Consider the following 18123-nt stretch of genomic DNA (forward strand, 5'->3'; position numbering starts at 1 on the left):
ATTGATTCCCATGTGCCGTGACTTGCGGTGGACTCTGAGTGCCGCTCCTTATCTTATTTTTGAGAACAAGTGATTATGTGGCTGGAGGTATATTAGATAGATTAGATACATATGTTTGAAAGAACAAAAAAGATAAAATTGGATTAAAAACGTGGCTAACTAAATCCCCCCTCTTGAAAAAAAACACAAATGATAATAGTTGAAATTCGATAACACGTGGTTGTCACAGGTGTTGAATTCCTCCGAGGTCCCAAACATTAGGCATTCACCGGACAGAAAAGGCCTTTTATGCCACTGTATTTACATAAGACAGGGACCATTATTTGTTCTGGGTGGTGGCGGATTTTTGTGGGCTGTCATGAGGAAATTCTATTTAACGTGGTTGTCACAGGTGTTGAATTACTCCGAGATCCATGCCTCATTCATTTTTAGAAATGTGAGGTAGTCCACACTGTCGTGAGCTAGGCGAGCACGCTTATCGGTCACGATCCCGCCTGCTGCGCTGAACGTCCTTTCGGACAGGACACTCGACGAGGGGCAAGCCAAGAGTTCCATGGCAAATTGTGCAAGCTCTGGCCACAGGTCAAGCCTGCACACCCAATATTCCAGGGGTTCCTCGCTTCTCAGAGCATCCACATCAGCCGTTAACCCGATGTAGTCGGACACCTGTTGGTCTAGGCGTTCCCTAACGCTGGATCCGGAGGGCGGCTGTCAATGGGTTGGCTGAAAGAAGGATCTCATATCTAAATTGACCAACACATCTTCAAACCTCTTCTTGCATGGGCTGTAGGATTGGTACTCGCAACTGTTTCTTTGTGAGTGTAAATTCCTCTGCCAGTGTCCGCAACAGCAGAATGCAGCATCTCTCGCAGCAAGGCCTGGAAATGCTGCATTCTGACAGCCATCTGTGATCCTGGTAACATGTCTGGCATTTTGTGTTTGTACCGGGGGTCTAAGTACGTTGTCACCTACTACTGGTCCTTGCCATTTATGCTTTTTATACGGGGGTCCCTCTTTAAACACTGGCGCATTAAGGCCCCTATTTGCACTAAATTGGAAGCGGTGGAGCGACCTGGCTTCTGCTTATCGCCCAGGAGAATGCTGTCCTTGGTCTCCTCCCCCCATCCACGGACAACACCAGGGATCCCAGAAAAGCCTGCTCTTCTTGCTCCTCCTCCTATGCATCGCGCATGAGCAGCCACTGGCGTGGTGAACAAAAAACAAGCTCCCCAGAACCTGTCCTGCCGCAGAGTTCATAGAGGTTGTCGTTAACAGCACGTTTCTGCTCGAGCAGCCTATCAAACATATACAAGGTGGAGTTCCAGCGCGTCGGGCAGTCACAAATCAGACGTCTGACTGGCAAGTGGTGTTGCCGCTGAACATCAGCAAGGCGAGCCATGGCCGTGAAAGGTCTTTTAAAATGGACAGAGATTTTCCTGGCCTGCCACATGACGTCCTGGACCCCAGGGTATTTGGCAACAAATTGCTGCACAACTAAGTTCATGACGTGTGCCATGCATGGCACATGTGTCATTTTGCCCTGTTTCAATGTGCTCAGCAGATTGGCACCATTGTCGAACACCACTTTACCAACTGTAAAATTGGGCGGGGTTAGCCATTGATTGACCTGTGTCCGCAGAGCTGAACGGAGTGCAGGACCATTGTGGCTCTTGGCTTCCAAGCACAACAGTCACAGCACAGCATGGTAACATCTCACCTGGCAAGTCTTATAGGTTCTGGGGAGCTGGGGGTGTGCAGCAGAAGAGGCGGTAGCAGTGGAAAAGGAGGAGTCAGCCGAGGAGGAGACGGAGGATGGAGTATGAGGAGGAGAAGAAGGGGCAGGCCTGAATGCAATCCATGGAGGTAACACCAAATCCACATGGGTGCCACGAGTTACATGCTTGATGGCTTCAGAAGGTTCACCAAGTAGGCAGTAAAAGTTATGTACCTTCCCTGCCCGTGTTTGCTAGACCACGTGTCTGTAGTCAGATGTATCTTGGCAGTGACACTGTGTACCATAGATACATTCACTTGAAGCTGAACGAGGCTATATAGCTCTGGGATGCCGTTCTAGGAGAAAAATTTCCTTCTGGGGACCTTCCATTGCGGTATGCCAATGGCCACAAATTTTCTAAAGGATAGCAGTTCCGACAAGCCAGCGGTCAGCCATTGGGCAAGAGGATTATCCGGCGTCATAATTTTTTTTACGCCTGAACATTTGGGCCACAGAAGCCTGCCTTGTGCCAGATGAACGCGACGACGGCACGGTGGAAGGTGGAGTTGAGGACAAATGGGAGGAGAGAGGAGAAGAGGCAGGACATGGAGCACCGGGAGTGCGGCTTTGTGGGTTCTGATGGTGTTGCTCCCACTGGGCTCGGTGATGGGAGGACAGGTGCTTTTTTAAGGCGGTCATCCCTAGGTGAGTGTTCTGCTTACCGCGACTTAAGCGTTGACAGCACAGGCTGCAGATGACAACACTATTATCAGCAGCTGACAAGTTAAAAAAAGCCCATACTGCGGAGCCATATGCCTGCGTTCTGTGACCGTGCATGGTGGATCGCTCGCTCCAGATACATTTGCAGTCTGCTTTTTGCCTCCTGTGCACTGCGAGTTCTGCCTGCTTCTCCTCCTTCTCCTCCCTATCTGCTGCTCCGGCTCTCCCTCTGAACTCCCCTCCTCTACTTCTCTTGTGAGCACCCACATGACGTCCATCGATGCGTCATCATTGTCACCTTCACCACCACTGACATTAGAGATTAGAGTAGGCAGCAACAGCGGGGACCACACTCCTTGTGCTGACCTGGGTACTGTCGTCAGACCGCTGGGTGGCGACCGTTGCTATCTCCTCTTCCTTATCCGATACCAAGAATTGCTTAGCATTGGTAAGGTTTGGGAATCGATGGGAAAATAATTCATCTGACTCGAGTGGAGGGGCTATGGTGGTAGTGGTGGTGTCTTTGGGGGTGCACACAGCAGAGACTGAGGAGGGTGCAGATACAGAGGATGAAGAGGGTGCAGAAGAGGAAGGCTGAGTGAGCCACTCAACCAACTCTGGTGCGTCTTTTGACGTAATCGCACACACCAACTTCTCCTCCGGCCTGGTGCACCTGCCCGAACCCTACCTATTATAGTTACAGATGTAGCAGGGTTAGCACTCAAACTCTTAACTCAAATTTCTTAAATCATCGTGTTATCTTGAAACAAAAGCCATTAAAAGCAACAGATATCATGAGTGTTATCTACATGAGTGTTATCTAGTCATTACTACATCGGTATATGACACCCCTGCTTCAATCAGTTTTTTTGGGGGGGCAACTGGTATATCACACCAGTTGAAATTATTTGTTCCAATAGCGTTTGTCCCTCTGTATAGCTGGGGTATCTCAGCAGAACTGCACACAACTCCAGAAAATTTCAAAAGCACTATATAGAAAGTATATTCTAGGTACATCACACCCCTGCCTCAATCAGTTTTTTTGGGGGGGCAAATGGTATATCACACCAGTTGCAATTATTTGTTCAAAAAGCGTTTGTCGCTCTGTATAGCTGCGGTATCTCAGCAGAACCGCACACAGCTCCTGCAAATTACAAATACACTACATAGAAATTATATTATAGGTATATCACTTCCCTGCCTCATTTAGTTTTTTGGGTGGGCAACTAGTATATCACATTAGTTGAAATTATTTGTTACAATAGCGTTTGTCACTCTGAATAGCTGGGGCATCTCAGCAGAACCGAACACGACTCTTGCAAATTACAAATGCACTATATAGAAATTATATTATAGGTATATCACTTCCCTGCCACAATCTGTTTTTTTTGGGGGGGAAACTGGTATATCACACCAGTTGAAATTATTTGTTCCAATAGCGTTTGTCACTCTGTATAGCTACTTTCTATGTTAGAAAGTATATTATAAGTATATCACACCCCCCAGTATGTCACACCTATCAATAGCACACCTATACCAGTCTTTAGAAGGATTTTTGTGGCCCTATTAGCTAGCGTTCAGTGTCCCTAACAGTCTGGCAATGCTCCACACAGCAACTTCTCCCTACACTGGCAAAAGACTGAAAGTAAAATGGCGGCCAGATCGGGCTTATTTATAGGGTAGGGGGTATGTCCATGTGCTGAAACATCTCAATTGGCTGTCCTGTCCCACCTGATGGATGTGTCATGGGTAGAGTTGAGCGAACACCTGGATGTTCGGGTTCGAGAAGTTCGGCCGAACATCCCGGAAATGTTCGGGTTCGGGATCCGAACCCGATCCGAACTTCGTCCCGAACCCGAACCCCATTGAAGTCAATGGGGACCCGAACTTTTCGGCACTAAAAAGGCTGTAAAACAGCCCAGGAAAGAGCTAGAGGGCTGCAAAAGGCAGCAACATGTAGGTAAATCCCCTGCAAACAAATGTGGATAGGGAAATTAATTAAATTAAAAATTAAATAAATAAAAATTAACCAAAATCAATTGGAGAGAGGTTCCATAGCAGAGAATCTGGCTTCCCGTCACCCACCACTGGAAAAGTCCATTCTCAGATATTTAGGCCCCGGCACCCAGGCAGAGGAGAGAGGTCCCGTAACAGAGAATCTGTCTTCATGTCAGCAGAGAATTAGTCTGCATGTCATAGCAGAGAATGAGGCTTCACGTCAGCCACCACTGCAACAGTCCATTGGCATATATTTAGGCCCAGCACCCAGGCAGAGGAGGGAGGTCCCGTAACAGAGAATCTGTCTTCATGTCAGCAGAGAATTAGTCTGCATGTCATAGCAGAGAATGAGGCTTCACGTCAGCCACCACTGCAACAGTCCATTGGCATATATTTAGGCCCAGCACACACACAGGCAGAGGAGAGAGGTCCCGTAACAGAGGATCTGGCTTCATGTCAGCAGAGAATCAGTCTGCATGTCATAGCAGAGAATCAGGCTTCACGTCAGCCACCACTGCAACAGTCCATTGGCATATATTTAGGCCTAGCACACAGGCAGAGGAGAGAGGTCCCGTAACAGACAATCTGGCTTCATGTCAGCAGAGAATCAGTCTGCATGTCATAGCAGAGAATGAGGCTTCACGTCAGCCACCACTGCAACAGTCCATTGTCATAAATTTAGGCCCAGCACCCAGGCAGAGGAGGGAGGTCCCGTAACAGACAATCTGGCTTCATGTCAGCAGAGAATTAGTCTGCATGTCATAGCAGAGAATCAGGCTTCATGTCAGCCACCACTGCAACAGTCCATTGGCATATATTTAGGCCTAGCACACAGGCAGAGGAGAGGTTCATTCAACTTTGGGTAGCATCGCAATATAATGGTAAAATGAAAATAAAAATAGGATTGAATGAGGAAGTGCCCTGGAGTCCAATAATATATGGTTATGGGGAGGTAGTTAATGTCTAATCTGGACAAGGGACGGACAGGTCCTGTGGGATCCATGCCTGGTTCATTTTTATGAACGTCAGCTTGTCCACATTGGCTGTAGACAGGCGGCTGCGTTTGTCTGTAATGACGCCCCCTGCCGTGCTGAATACACGTTCAGACAAAACGCTGGCTGCCGGGCAGGCCAGCACCTCCAAGGCATAAAAGGCTAGCTCTGGCCACGTGGACAATTTAGAGACCCAGAAGTTGAATGGGGCCGAACCATCAGTCAGTACGTGGAGGGGTGTGCACACGTACTGTTCCACCATGTTAGTGAAATGTTGCCTCCTGCTAACACGTTGCGTATCAGGTGGTGGTGCAGTTAGCTGTGGCGTGTTGACAAAAGTTTTCCACATCTCTGCCATGCTAACCCTGCCCTCAGAGGAGCTGGCCGTGACACAGCTGCCTTGGCGACCTCTTGCTCCTCCTCTGCCTTGGCCTTGGGCTTCCACTTGTTCCCCTGTGACATTTGGGAATGCTCTCAGTAGCGCGTCTACCAACGTGCGCTTGTACTCGCGCATCTTCCTATCACGCTCCAGTGCAGGAAGTAAGGTGGGCACATTGTCTTTGTAGCGTGGATCCAGCAGGGTGGCAACCCAGTAGTCCGCACAGGTTAAAATGTGGGCAACTCTGCTGTCGTTGCGCAGGCACTGCAGCATGTAGTCGCTCATGTGTGCCAGGCTGCCCAGGGATAAGGACAAGCTGTCCTCTGTGGGAGGCGTATCGTCATCGTCCTGCCTTTCCCCCCAGCCACGCACCAGTGATGGACCCGAGCTGCGTTGGGTGCCACCCCGCTGTGACCATGCTTCATCCTCATCCTCCTCCACCTCCTCCTCATCCTCGTCCTCCTCGTCCTCCAGTAGTGGGCCCTGGCTGGCCACATTTGTACCTGGCCTCTGCTGTTGCCAAAAACCTCCCTCTGAGTCACTTCGAAGAGACTGGCCTGAAAGTGCTAAAAATGACCCCTCTTCCTCCTCCTCCTCCTCCTCCTCCTGGGCCACCTCCTCTTCCATCATCGCCCTAAGTGTTTTCTCAAGGAGACATAGAAGTGGTATTGTAACGCTGATAACGGTGTCATCGCCACTGGCCATGTTGGTGGAGTACTCGAAACAGCGCAACAGGGCACACAGGTCTCGCATGGAGGCCCAGTCATTGGTGGTGAAGTGGTGCTGTTCTGTAGTGCGACTGACCCGTGCGTGCTGCAGCTGAAACTCCACTATGGCCTGCTGCTGCTCGCACAGTCTGTCCAGCATGTGCAAGGTGGAGTTCCACCTGGTGGGCACGTCGCATATGAGGCGGTGAGCGGGAAGGCCGAAGTTACGCTGTAGCGCAGACAGGCGAGCAGCAGCAGGATGTGAACGCCGGAAGCGCGAACAGACGGCCCGCACTTTATGCAGCAGCTCTGACATGTCGGGGTAGTTGTGAATGAACTTCTGCACCACCAAATTCAGCACATGCGCCAAGCAAGGGATGTGCGTCAAATTGGCTAGTCCCAGAGCTGCAACGAGATTTCGCCCATTATCACACACCACCAGGCCGGGCTTGAGGCTCACCGGCAGCAACCACTCGTCGGTCTGTTGTTCTATACCCCGCCACAACTCCTGTGCGGTGTGGGGCCTGTCCCCCAAACATATGAGTTTCAGAATGGCCTGCTGACGTTTACCCCGGGCTGTGCTGAAGTTGGTGGTGAAGGTGTGTGGCTGACTGGATGAGCAGGTGGAAGAAGAGGAGGAGGAAGCCGAGAAGGAGGAGGTGGCAACAGGAGGCAAAGAATGTTGCCCTGCGATCCTTGGCGGCGGAAGGACGTGCGCCAAACAGCTCTCCGCCTGGGGCCCAGCTGCCACTACATTTACCCAGTGTGCAGTTAGGGAGATATAGCGTCCCTGGCCGTGCTTACTGGTCCACGTATCTGTGGTTAGGTGGACCTTGCCACAGATGGCGTTGCGCAGTGCACACTTGATTTTATCGGATACTTGGTTGTGCAGGGAAGGCACGGCTCTCTTGGAGAAGTAGTGCCGGCTGGGAACAACATACTGTGGGACAGCAAGCGACATGAGCTGTTTGAAGCTGTCTGTGTCCACCAGCCTAAATGACAGCATTTCATAGGCCAGTAGTTTAGAAATGCTGGCATTCAGGGCCAGGGATCGAGGGTGGCTAGGTGGGAATTTACGCTTTCTCTCAAATGTTTGTGAGATGGAGAGCTGAACGCTGGCGTGTGACATGGTTGAGACGCTTGGTGACGGAGGTGGTGGTGGTGGTGTTGGTGGTACATCCCCTGTTTGCTGGGCGGCAGGTGCCAACGTTCCTCCAGAGGCGGAGGAAGAGGCCGAGGCGGCAGCAGCAGAATAGGCCGAGGCGGCAGCAGCAGAAGAGGTAGCAGGGGGAGCCTGAGTGACTTCCTTGGTTTTAAGGTGTTTACTCCACTGCAGTTCATGCTTTGCATGCAGGTGCCTGGTCATGCAGGTTGTGCTCAGGTTCAGAACGTTAATGCCTCGCTTCAGGCTCTGATGGCACAGCGTGCAAACCACTCGGGTCTTGTCGTCAGCACATTGTTTGAAGAAGTGCCATGCCAGGGAACTCCTTGAAGCTGCCTTTGGGGTGCTCGGTCCCAGATGGCGGCGGTCAGTAGCAGGCGGAGTCTCTTGGCGGCGGGTGTTCTGCTTTTGCCCACTGCTCCCTCTTTTGCTACGCTGTTGGCTCGGTCTCACCACTGCCTCTTCCTCCGAACTGTGAAAGTCAGTGGCACGACCTTCATTCCATGTGGGGTCTAGGACCTCATCGTCCCCTGCATCGTCTTCCACCCAGTCTTGATCCCTGACCTCCTGTTCAGTCTGCACACTGCAGAAAGACGCAGCAGTTGGCACCTGTGTTTCGTCATCATCAGAGACATGCTGAGGTGGTATTCCCATGTCCTCATCATCAGGAAACATAAGTGGTTGTGCGTCAGTGCATTCTATGTCTTTCACCGCTGGGGAAGGGCTAGGTGGATGCCCTTGGGAAACCCTGCCAGCGGAGTCTTCAAACAGCATAAGAGACTGCTGCATAACTTGAGGCTGAGACAGTTTCCCTGGTATGCATGGGGGTGATGTGACAGACTGATGGGGTTGGTTTTCAGGCGCCATCTGTGCGCTTTCTGCAGAAGACTGGGTGGGAGATAATGTGAACGTGCTGGATCCACTGTCGGCCACCCAATTGACTAATGCCTGTACCTGCTCAGGCCTTACCATCCTTAGAACGGCATTGGGCCCCACCATATATCGCTGTAAATTCTGGCGGCTACTGGGACCTGAGGTAGTTGGTACACTAGGACGTGTGGATGTGGCAGAACGGCCACGTCCTCTCCCAGCACCAGAGGGTCCACTAACACCACCACGACCATGTCCACGTCCGCGTCCCTTACTAGATGTTTTTCTCATTGTTATGGTTCACCACAACAACAAATATATTATTTGGCCCAATGTATTGTATTCAAATTCAGCGGGATATAAATTTGAGGCCTAGTATTTAGGCGCTGGGTGACCGGTATGGATTTAGTGACAGAATTAGACTTGGAAATGCACAGAAGCGTGTGTGTGAAGTTATTCTGAATGACCCTATGTGCACCTTCAATATGATCTACCCTTTTAGGGATAGATTTCAAATAGCTCTGATATAGCAGAAACGACTAAATTATGAAATTGCTAAATTGGGAATTGTATTTCAACCCAGAACAAAAAATGTGCTTTGACGGACACTAAATAACTTTCCCAGCCACAACAGGACAGCGGTAACGAGAGATTTAGCGGGATATAAATTTGAGGCCTAGTATTTAGGCGCTGGGTGACAGGTATGGGTTTAGTGACAGAATTAGATTTGGAAATGCACAGTAGCGGGTGTGTGAAGTTATTCTGAATGACCCTATGTGCACCTTGAATATTATATACCCTTTTAGGGATAGATTTCAAATAGCTCTGATATAGCAGAAACCACTAAATTATGAAATTGCTAAATTGGGAATTGTATTTCAACCCAGAACAAGAAATGTGCTTGAACGGACACTAAATAACTCGCCCAGCTACAGCACTAGGGACAGATTTAGCTGGATATAAATTTGAGGCCTAGTATTTAGGCGCTGGGTGACCGGTATGGATTTAGTGACAGAATTAGACTTGGAAATGCACAGAAGCGTGTGTGTGAAGTTATTCTGAATGACCCTATGTGCACCTTGAATATTATATACCCTTTTAGGGATAGATTTCAAATAGCTCTGATATAGCAGAAACCACTAAATTATGAAATTGCTAAATTGGGAATTGTATTTCAACCCAGAACAAAAAATGTGCTTTGACGGACACTAAATAACTTTCCCAGCCACAACAGGACAGCGTTAACGAGAGATTTAGCAGGATATAAATTTGAGGCCTAGTATTTAGGCGCTGGGTGACAGGTATGGGTTTAGTGCCAGAATTAGACTTGGAAATATACAGTAGCGGGTGTGTGTGAAGTTATTCTGAATGACCCAATGTGCACCTTGAATATTATATACCCTTTTAGGGATAGATTTCAAATAGCTCTGATATAGCAGAAACCACTAAATTATGAAATTGTTAAATTGGGAATTGTATTTAAACCCAGAACAAAAAATGTGCTTTGACGGACACTAAATAACTTTCCCAGCCACAACAGGACAGCGTTAACGAGAGATTTAGCAGGATATAAATTTGAGGCCTAGTATTTAGGCGCTGGGTGACAGGTATGGGTTTAGTGACAGAATTAGACTTAGAAATACACAGTAGCGGGTGTGTGTGAAGTTATTCTGAATGACCCAATGTGCACCTTGAATATTATATACCCTTTTAGGGATAGATTTCAAATAGCTCTGATATAGCAGAAACCACTAAATTATGAAATTGCTAAATTGGGAATTGTATTTCAACCCAGAACAAGAAATGTGCTTGAACGGACACTAAATAACTCGCCCAGCTACAGCACTAAGGACAGATTTAGCGGGATATAAATTTGAGGCCTAGTATTTAGGCGCTGGGTGACAGGTATGGGTTTAGTGCCAGAATTAGACTTGGAAATACACAGTAGCGGGTGTGTGTGAAGTTATTCTGAATGACCCAATGTGCACCTTGAATATTATATACCCTTTTAGGGATAGATTTCAAATAGCTCTGATATAGCAGAAACCACTAAATTATGAAATTGCTAAATTGGGAATTGTATTTCAACCCAGAACAAGAAATGTGCTTGAACGGACACTAAATAACTCGCCCAGCTACAGCACTAAGGACAGATTTAGCGGGATATAAATTTGAGGCCTAGTATTTAGGCGCTGGGTGACAGGTATGGGTTTAGTGCCAGAATTAGACTTGGAAATACACAGTAGCGGGTGTGTGTGAAGTTATTCTGAATGACCCAATGTGCACCTTGAATATTATATACCCTTTTAGGGATAGATTTCAAATAGCTCTGATATAGCAGAAACCACTAAATTATGAAATTGCTAAATTGGGAATTGTATTTCAACCCAGAACAAGAAATGTGCTTGAACGGACACTAAATAACTCGCCCAGCTACAGCACTAAGGACAGATTTAGCGGGATATAAATTTGAGGCCTAGTATTTAGGCGCTGGGTGACAGGTATGGGTTTAGTGCCAGAATTAGACTTGGAAATACACAGTAGCGGGTGTGTGTGAAGTTATTCTGAATGACCCAATGTGCACCTTGAATATTATATACCCTTTTAGGGATAGATTTCAAATAGCTCTGATATAGCAGAAACCACTAAATTATGAAATTGCTAAATTGGGAATTGTATTTCAACCCAGAACAAGAAATGTGCTTGAACGGACACTAAATAACTCGCCCAGCTACAGCACTAAGGACAGATTTAGCGGGATATAAATTTGAGGCCTAGTATTTAGGCGCTGGGTGACAGGTATGGGTTTAGTGCCAGAATTAGACTTGGAAATACACAGTAGCGGGTGTGTGTGAAGTTATTCTGAATGACCCAATGTGCACCTTGAATATTATATACCCTTTTAGGGATAGATTTCAAATAGCTCTGATATAGCAGAAACCACTAAATTATGAAATTGCTAAATTGGGAATTGTATTTCAACCCAGAACAAGAAATGTGCTTGAACGGACACTAAATAACTCGCCCAGCTACAGCACTAAGGACAGATTTAGCGGGATATAAATTTGAGGCCTAGTATTTAGGCGCTGGGTGACAGGTATGGGTTTAGTGCCAGAATTAGACTTGGAAATACACAGTAGCGGGTGTGTGTGAAGTTATTCTGAATGACCCAATGTGCACCTTGAATATTATATACCCTTTTAGGGATAGATTTCAAATAGCTCTGATATAGCAGAAACCACTAAATTATGAAATTGCTAAATTGGGAATTGTATTTCAACCCAGAACAAGAAATGTGCTTGAACGGACACTAAATAACTCGCCCAGCTACAGCACTAAGGACAGATTTAGCGGGATATAAATTTGAGGCCTAGTATTTAGGCGCTGGGTGACAGGTATGGGTTTAGTGCCAGAATTAGACTTGGAAATACACAGTAGCGGGTGTGTGTGAAGTTATTCTGAATGACCCAATGTGCACCTTGAATATTATATACCCTTTTAGGGATAGATTTCAAATAGCTCTGATATAGCAGAAACCACTAAATTATGAAATTGCTAAATTGGGAATTGTATTTCAACCCAGAACAAGAAATGTGCTTGAACGGACACTAAATAACTCGCCCAGCTACAGCACTAAGGACAGATTTAGCGGGATATAAATTTGAGGCCTAGTATTTAGGCGCTGGGTGACAGGTATGGGTTTAGTGCCAGAATTAGACTTGGAAATACACAGTAGCGGGTGTGTGTGAAGTTATTCTGAATGACCCAATGTGCACCTTGAATATTATATACCCTTTTAGGGATAGATTTCAAATAGCTCTGATATAGCAGAAACCACTAAATTATGAAATTGCTAAATTGGGAATTGTATTTCAACCCAGAACAAGAAATGTGCTTGAACGGACACTAAATAACTCGCCCAGCTACAGCACTAGGGACAGATTTAGCTGGATATAAATTTGAGGCCTAGTATTTAGGCGCTGCGTGACAGGTATGGGTTTAGTGACAGAATTAGACTTGGAAATACACAGTAGCGGGTGTGTGTGAAGTTATTCTGAATGACCCAATGTGCACCTTGAATATTATATACCCTTTTAGGGATAGATTTCAAATAGCTCTGATATAGCAGAAACCACTAAATTATGAAATTGCTAAATTGGGAATTGTATTTCAACCCAGAACAAGAAATGTGCTTGAACGGACACTAAATAACTCGCCCAGCTACAGCACTAGGGACAGATTTAGCGGGATATAAATTTGAGGCCTAGTATTTAGGCGCTGGGTGACCGGTATGGATTTAGTGACAGAATTAGACTGGGATATGGCCAAAAAATAAACAGACTATTGCTGGTTAAATTCACTTGGTGTGACAGCTTCACCCTGATGTAGGCTTTAGCCAAAAAACAACCACACCATTGAGGGTTAAATGCACTTGGTGACAGGCGCAGCTTGCCCCTGATTTAGTATATGGCCAAAAAATGAACAGACTATTGCTGGTTAAATGCACTTGGTGTGACAGCTTCACCCTGATGTAGGCTTTAGCCAAAAAACAACCACACCATTGAGGGTTAAATGCACTTGGTGACAGGCGCAGCTTGCCCCTGATTTTGTATATGGCCAAAAAATGAACAGACTATTGCTGGTTAAATGCACTTGGTGTGACAGCTTCACCCTGATGTAGGCTTTAGCCAAAAAACAACCACACCATTGAGGGTTAAATGCACTTGGTGACAGGCGCAGCTTGCCCCTGATTTTGTATATGGCCAAAAAATGAACAGACTATTGCTGGTTAAATGCACTTGGTGTGACAGCTTCACCCTGATGTAGGCTTTAGCCAAAAAACAACCACACCATTGAGGGTTAAATGCACTTGGTCGCAGCTTGTGCTGGCGCACCACAAGACACAAAATGGCCGCCGATCACCCCAGAAAAATGTGACTGACAAACGGTCTGTGCAGCCTAAAAACAGTGAGCAATTGAGGATCAGCAGCTCAATGATCCACAGCTGCAGATCGATCAGTTAATCAAGTCCTTTGGAGGAGTTAATCTGCCTAATCTCGCCCTACTGTCGCAGCCGCAACCTCTCCCTACGCTAATCAGAGCAGAGTGACGGGCGGCGCTATGTGACTCCAGCTTAAATAGAGGCTGGGTCACATGGTGCTCTGGCCAATCACAGCCATGCCAATAGTAGGCATGGCTGTGATGGCCTCTTGGGGCAAGTAGTATGACGCTTGTTGATTGGCTGCTTTGCAGCCTTTCAAAAAGCGCCAAGAAAGCGTCACAAAAGCGCGAAGAAAGCGACGAACACCGAACCCGAACCCGGACTTTTACGAAAATGTCCGGGTTCGGGTCCATGTCACGGACACCCCAAAATTCGGTACGAACCCGAACTATACAGTTCGAGTTCGCTCATCCCTAGTCATGGGTCAAAGTTTGGCGCTATGCAAAAAAATATGTTGCGTGCGAATATCGACACATGTTCGCATGTTCGGCGAATGAGCAAAGTTCGCCGCAAAACGACCGCCGGGCGAACCGCAAGGACATCTCTAGCGATAAGTGATGGACACTACTGATCAGTGCTCAGTGGTTGCAAATTGTATGTACGCAGATGATGAGTTCGTGCAAAAACCTAAACTCACACTAACTGAAAACTGAAAAATATGTAGATGTTACTGAGCATACTACTGATCGGTGCTCTGCAAAATGCCTGCACATAATGTATCTGCGTGCGTTTAGGTTTTTTCATGCAAAAACCTAAACTAACACTAACTGAAATTTGTATATATTTGTGATCGGATCGGCTATCAGAAACGAACCTGACCTACCTCACCCTAACTCTGCCTAGCAGTTTGAGTTATGCCATAACTGCTGTAGTAGTAGGGCAACCTAAAGGGGGCAAGCCTAATATGAAATAACCGTAAGATGGTGTGGGTGGGTGGGTGAAAAGCCGGTGTGCTGACGTCTCGCAGGGCCCGAGGACAGCCCTAAATAGTTGCATTCACCAGCCTCCCCTCCAACAATACATTTGCCTAACAATTATGATCGGATCGGCTATCAGAAACGAACCTGACCTACCTCACCCTAACTCTGCCTAGCAGTTTGAGTTATACCATAACTGCTGTAGTAGTAGGGCAACCTAAAGGGGGCAAAAAAGATCAGACCATAGGTATAGTAACATTTATTCCTACAATAATTACATGACCAGTTCTGAAAAGCAAGAGATCTTTCATGATATGGATCTGAAGTATACCATACATGACAGGATGATTTCCACCTACCCAACCTCTTAATGACATGGATCGGAATGTAATCCCTTGAAACAGTGGATGCCACTGTAATTCTGAAAGAGTGGCCCGATATTGACATCGGATTCACCCCCATATTGATTAATATAATGCAAATGTACTTCATGAAGGTCGGAGTACTAAGTGGGGCGCCATTAGAGGCTACCAACGGCGACTCATCTGGAGCCCCTCTGACCAACTCTAGCCACTCACGAAGACCCTGACCGGGCACCAATTGTTACCTGTGGCCAAGTATTTTACCTCTGCTAATTTCCCACGCTGAGATATTTTTTAACTAATCCAAGGTTAAATATAACATGAGTTCTGCCACACATCCTGACCTTCTGTGAGAAAGTTTTCTGCGATACTGAACAGGTAAATTTACTCGGCTTAAGGAACCCACCGAACCTCAACACCCTAATTATATGTCCGAAAGGTTCGTTTTGCGATAAGTCAGATAACGACCTAACATCTGCCCTGACACTGGCTGATACATAGACTGACTTTTGTCCGTCAGTCCCTGAATTCCTCTTAACAACACTCTGATGGGATGCGCTGAAAAAAGGGGCGGCTGATCAGGGTGTTGAACACAGTACTAATGCTGTATGCCAGCCAGGAATGCCTTAAAAATACTATGCGCTAGCTAGAGGTCAGAGTGGCAAAAAGCTACAATGACATTATATAGGATATGTGCCCTGTGCCGCCAGGTGGATACGCTCCCTTAAACGGGTTGAATAATCCCCAAGCGGTCTAATACACTTACATCGTGTCGCTGGATATTGAGGTGCCACGCTAGTCCATCACCCGTATATTGAGGCTTTGGTGTTGGCAAGGAGTCTGCTTATGGGAATGCCTGGAAGAAGACCTGAAGTTAAGCCGGGAAAGAGCGTCTGGTGCCACATTCTTATCACCACTAATGATTGTACAGACGAAATGAAACCCATGCTGTAGTGCCAGCCACACCAACCTTCTAACAACGACATGATTTCTATAGAACCTGATCTTTCCTTCATAAGGATGTCTGCGGTAGCAGTATTAACTGTCCAAAACAAGACTATTGGAAAAATAATATCGGCCTTCCCACCTAATGTCGTGCCACTGCCATAACTCAGGTAGCAACGGGAGTAGCTTAAAGCGTCTGTAACATCCGCTTTTGACAATCCTGCACCTTTACCTAAAGGATTATAATCTGAATAGCCTTGTCAACAGAAGAACACTTCATAGAGAACTCCTCTGATGGTATCAATGAGTACAGACTAGGGATAGACCAAGAACGTTGGGCTGACAAATCGTATAACAGCCCCCTTTTTTATTTTTATTTTGGTTACCACCCCGACAGGGCTTACCCTCCTACAGTCAAAAGGAGGCTGACTCAATGGTCCTAGAAGATATCTAACTTATCTAACTTCGTCTGAATCAGCTCTGAGACTGACCCTGGGTTTTTGAGGCTGACAGAAGGTACCTACAGTCATCATATGACTGAGGTAACGCAACCAAACTTGTGTGGAAACAATTTCCTACGCCTTCCAGTACATCCTGAACCCAGCTGGGCTCAGGATGGTCCCACAAATGAGTCTTAAGTACAGTGTCTATCATGCTTAGTCATGCTGTGTGGTTGTACTTCCGTGGATAAGCGACACTGGGATGGGCCCTAACACGTATGGAACACAAGTGTAACAACCTGCACTGACTATAGTGACATGTTGTATGATTAACCTTTATTACAAACTTATGACCTACCGAGATACTTAATCGTCCGGCCCGATTTATCAACCCCTGAATCGACCCTGCTATTGCTAGTCGATGGACCTGTAACGTTCCTAATCTGTGTCGCTTCGTGACAGTAAGTTAAAAATGGAACACCAGTCAGCTGTACCCGAGAAAGAGTTACACGTACTACAGGCGAAGTGGCAACAAAACAATTCTGTGTTGATATAAGACCAACCAGTAACGTGCCGGAACAGTATGAACTTATCGGACAAAGAATAGACAAGGGGGGTAGGTTTGTGTTTCTCCACTGTAGATGGGCCCAGACAACATGTATATTGGCGTTTGTTTATGTCCCTCCACCCTTCTCTCTGCATGTCATCTCTCAACTCTTTGACTTTGTAAGTCAAAGAGATAAATGCCCAATTATATTGCTAGGAGATTTTAACCCCTTCCCGACCGCAATCCGTATATATACGTGATAGTTGCACATACCCCGTGCAGCTTCCACGTATATAAACGTTCTGGCAGCTCTTTAATCCAAGCGCTGCAAAGTGCTTATATTAAAGCTTCTGCCCCTGCACTGCTGCTGTCACGGACAGCATACAGTGCAGTAATGCCGGCAAGGGACCAATCAGAGTGGCCCCTTGCCAGCAATCGATCCGATTGGTTAGTCTGTGCAGACTGCAGATCAGAGCCTGAAATCACAGTGTCCTCGTGCCCACCCCCCCGATCTGTGCAGCCCCCCTGATCTGTGCAGCCCCCCGATCTGTGCCCCCTCGATCTGCGCCCCACCTTGTGTCCACAGTGCCCACAGTGCCCCTCCTTGAGTTCGCCCCCTCCCCGCCCCATACATTCCTCCTGCTGCCCACCTCCCTCAATGCTGGCCGTGACACCCTCCCCTCCCTTCCAGCGCTGCCCCCCGCTCGGTCCCCCTGCTGTGTTTGATGGTGGCGGCTCCATTCCTGAGCCGCCTCCATCATCAGAGTGTCAGCTCTATGCTGACACTCTGCTGTAACCCCATAGATGCCGCGGCAGCTGCATCCATGGGGTTAATAGAGGGAGGGAGCTCCCTCTCTCCACCATCGGGGCTGCCCCTCTGTTGCCACCTATCGAACAGGGCATCTATCGATCTATCGAACAGGGCCCTATCGATAGGGCATCTGATTGTATTACACTTTGCAATGCAAGAGCATTGCAAAGTATAGTACAGCTATCAGCCCCACTGGATCTCCAAGATCCAAGAGGGACTTGATAAAAAAAAATGTGAAAAAAAATAAAAGTAAAAATAAATAAATAAAAATGCAAAATTAAAAAATAAATTGCCTTTTCCTATAAAAATAAAAAAACTACACATATTATGTATCACCGCGTCCGTAACGACCGTCTCTATAAAGATATCACATGATAGACCCCGTTCGATAAACACCATAAAAAATAAAAATAAAAACTGAGTAAAAAAAAGCCATTTTTGTCACCTTACATCACAAAAAGTGCAACAGCAAGCGATCAAAAAGGTGTATAACCCCCAAAATAGTACCAATCAAACCGTCACCTCATCCCTCAAAAAATGATACTCTATTTAAGACA

This window comes from Bufo gargarizans, unplaced genomic scaffold, assembly GCF_014858855.1.
Source record: "Bufo gargarizans isolate SCDJY-AF-19 unplaced genomic scaffold, ASM1485885v1 original_scaffold_1625_pilon, whole genome shotgun sequence".
NCBI lineage: Eukaryota > Metazoa > Chordata > Amphibia > Anura > Bufonidae > Bufo > Bufo gargarizans.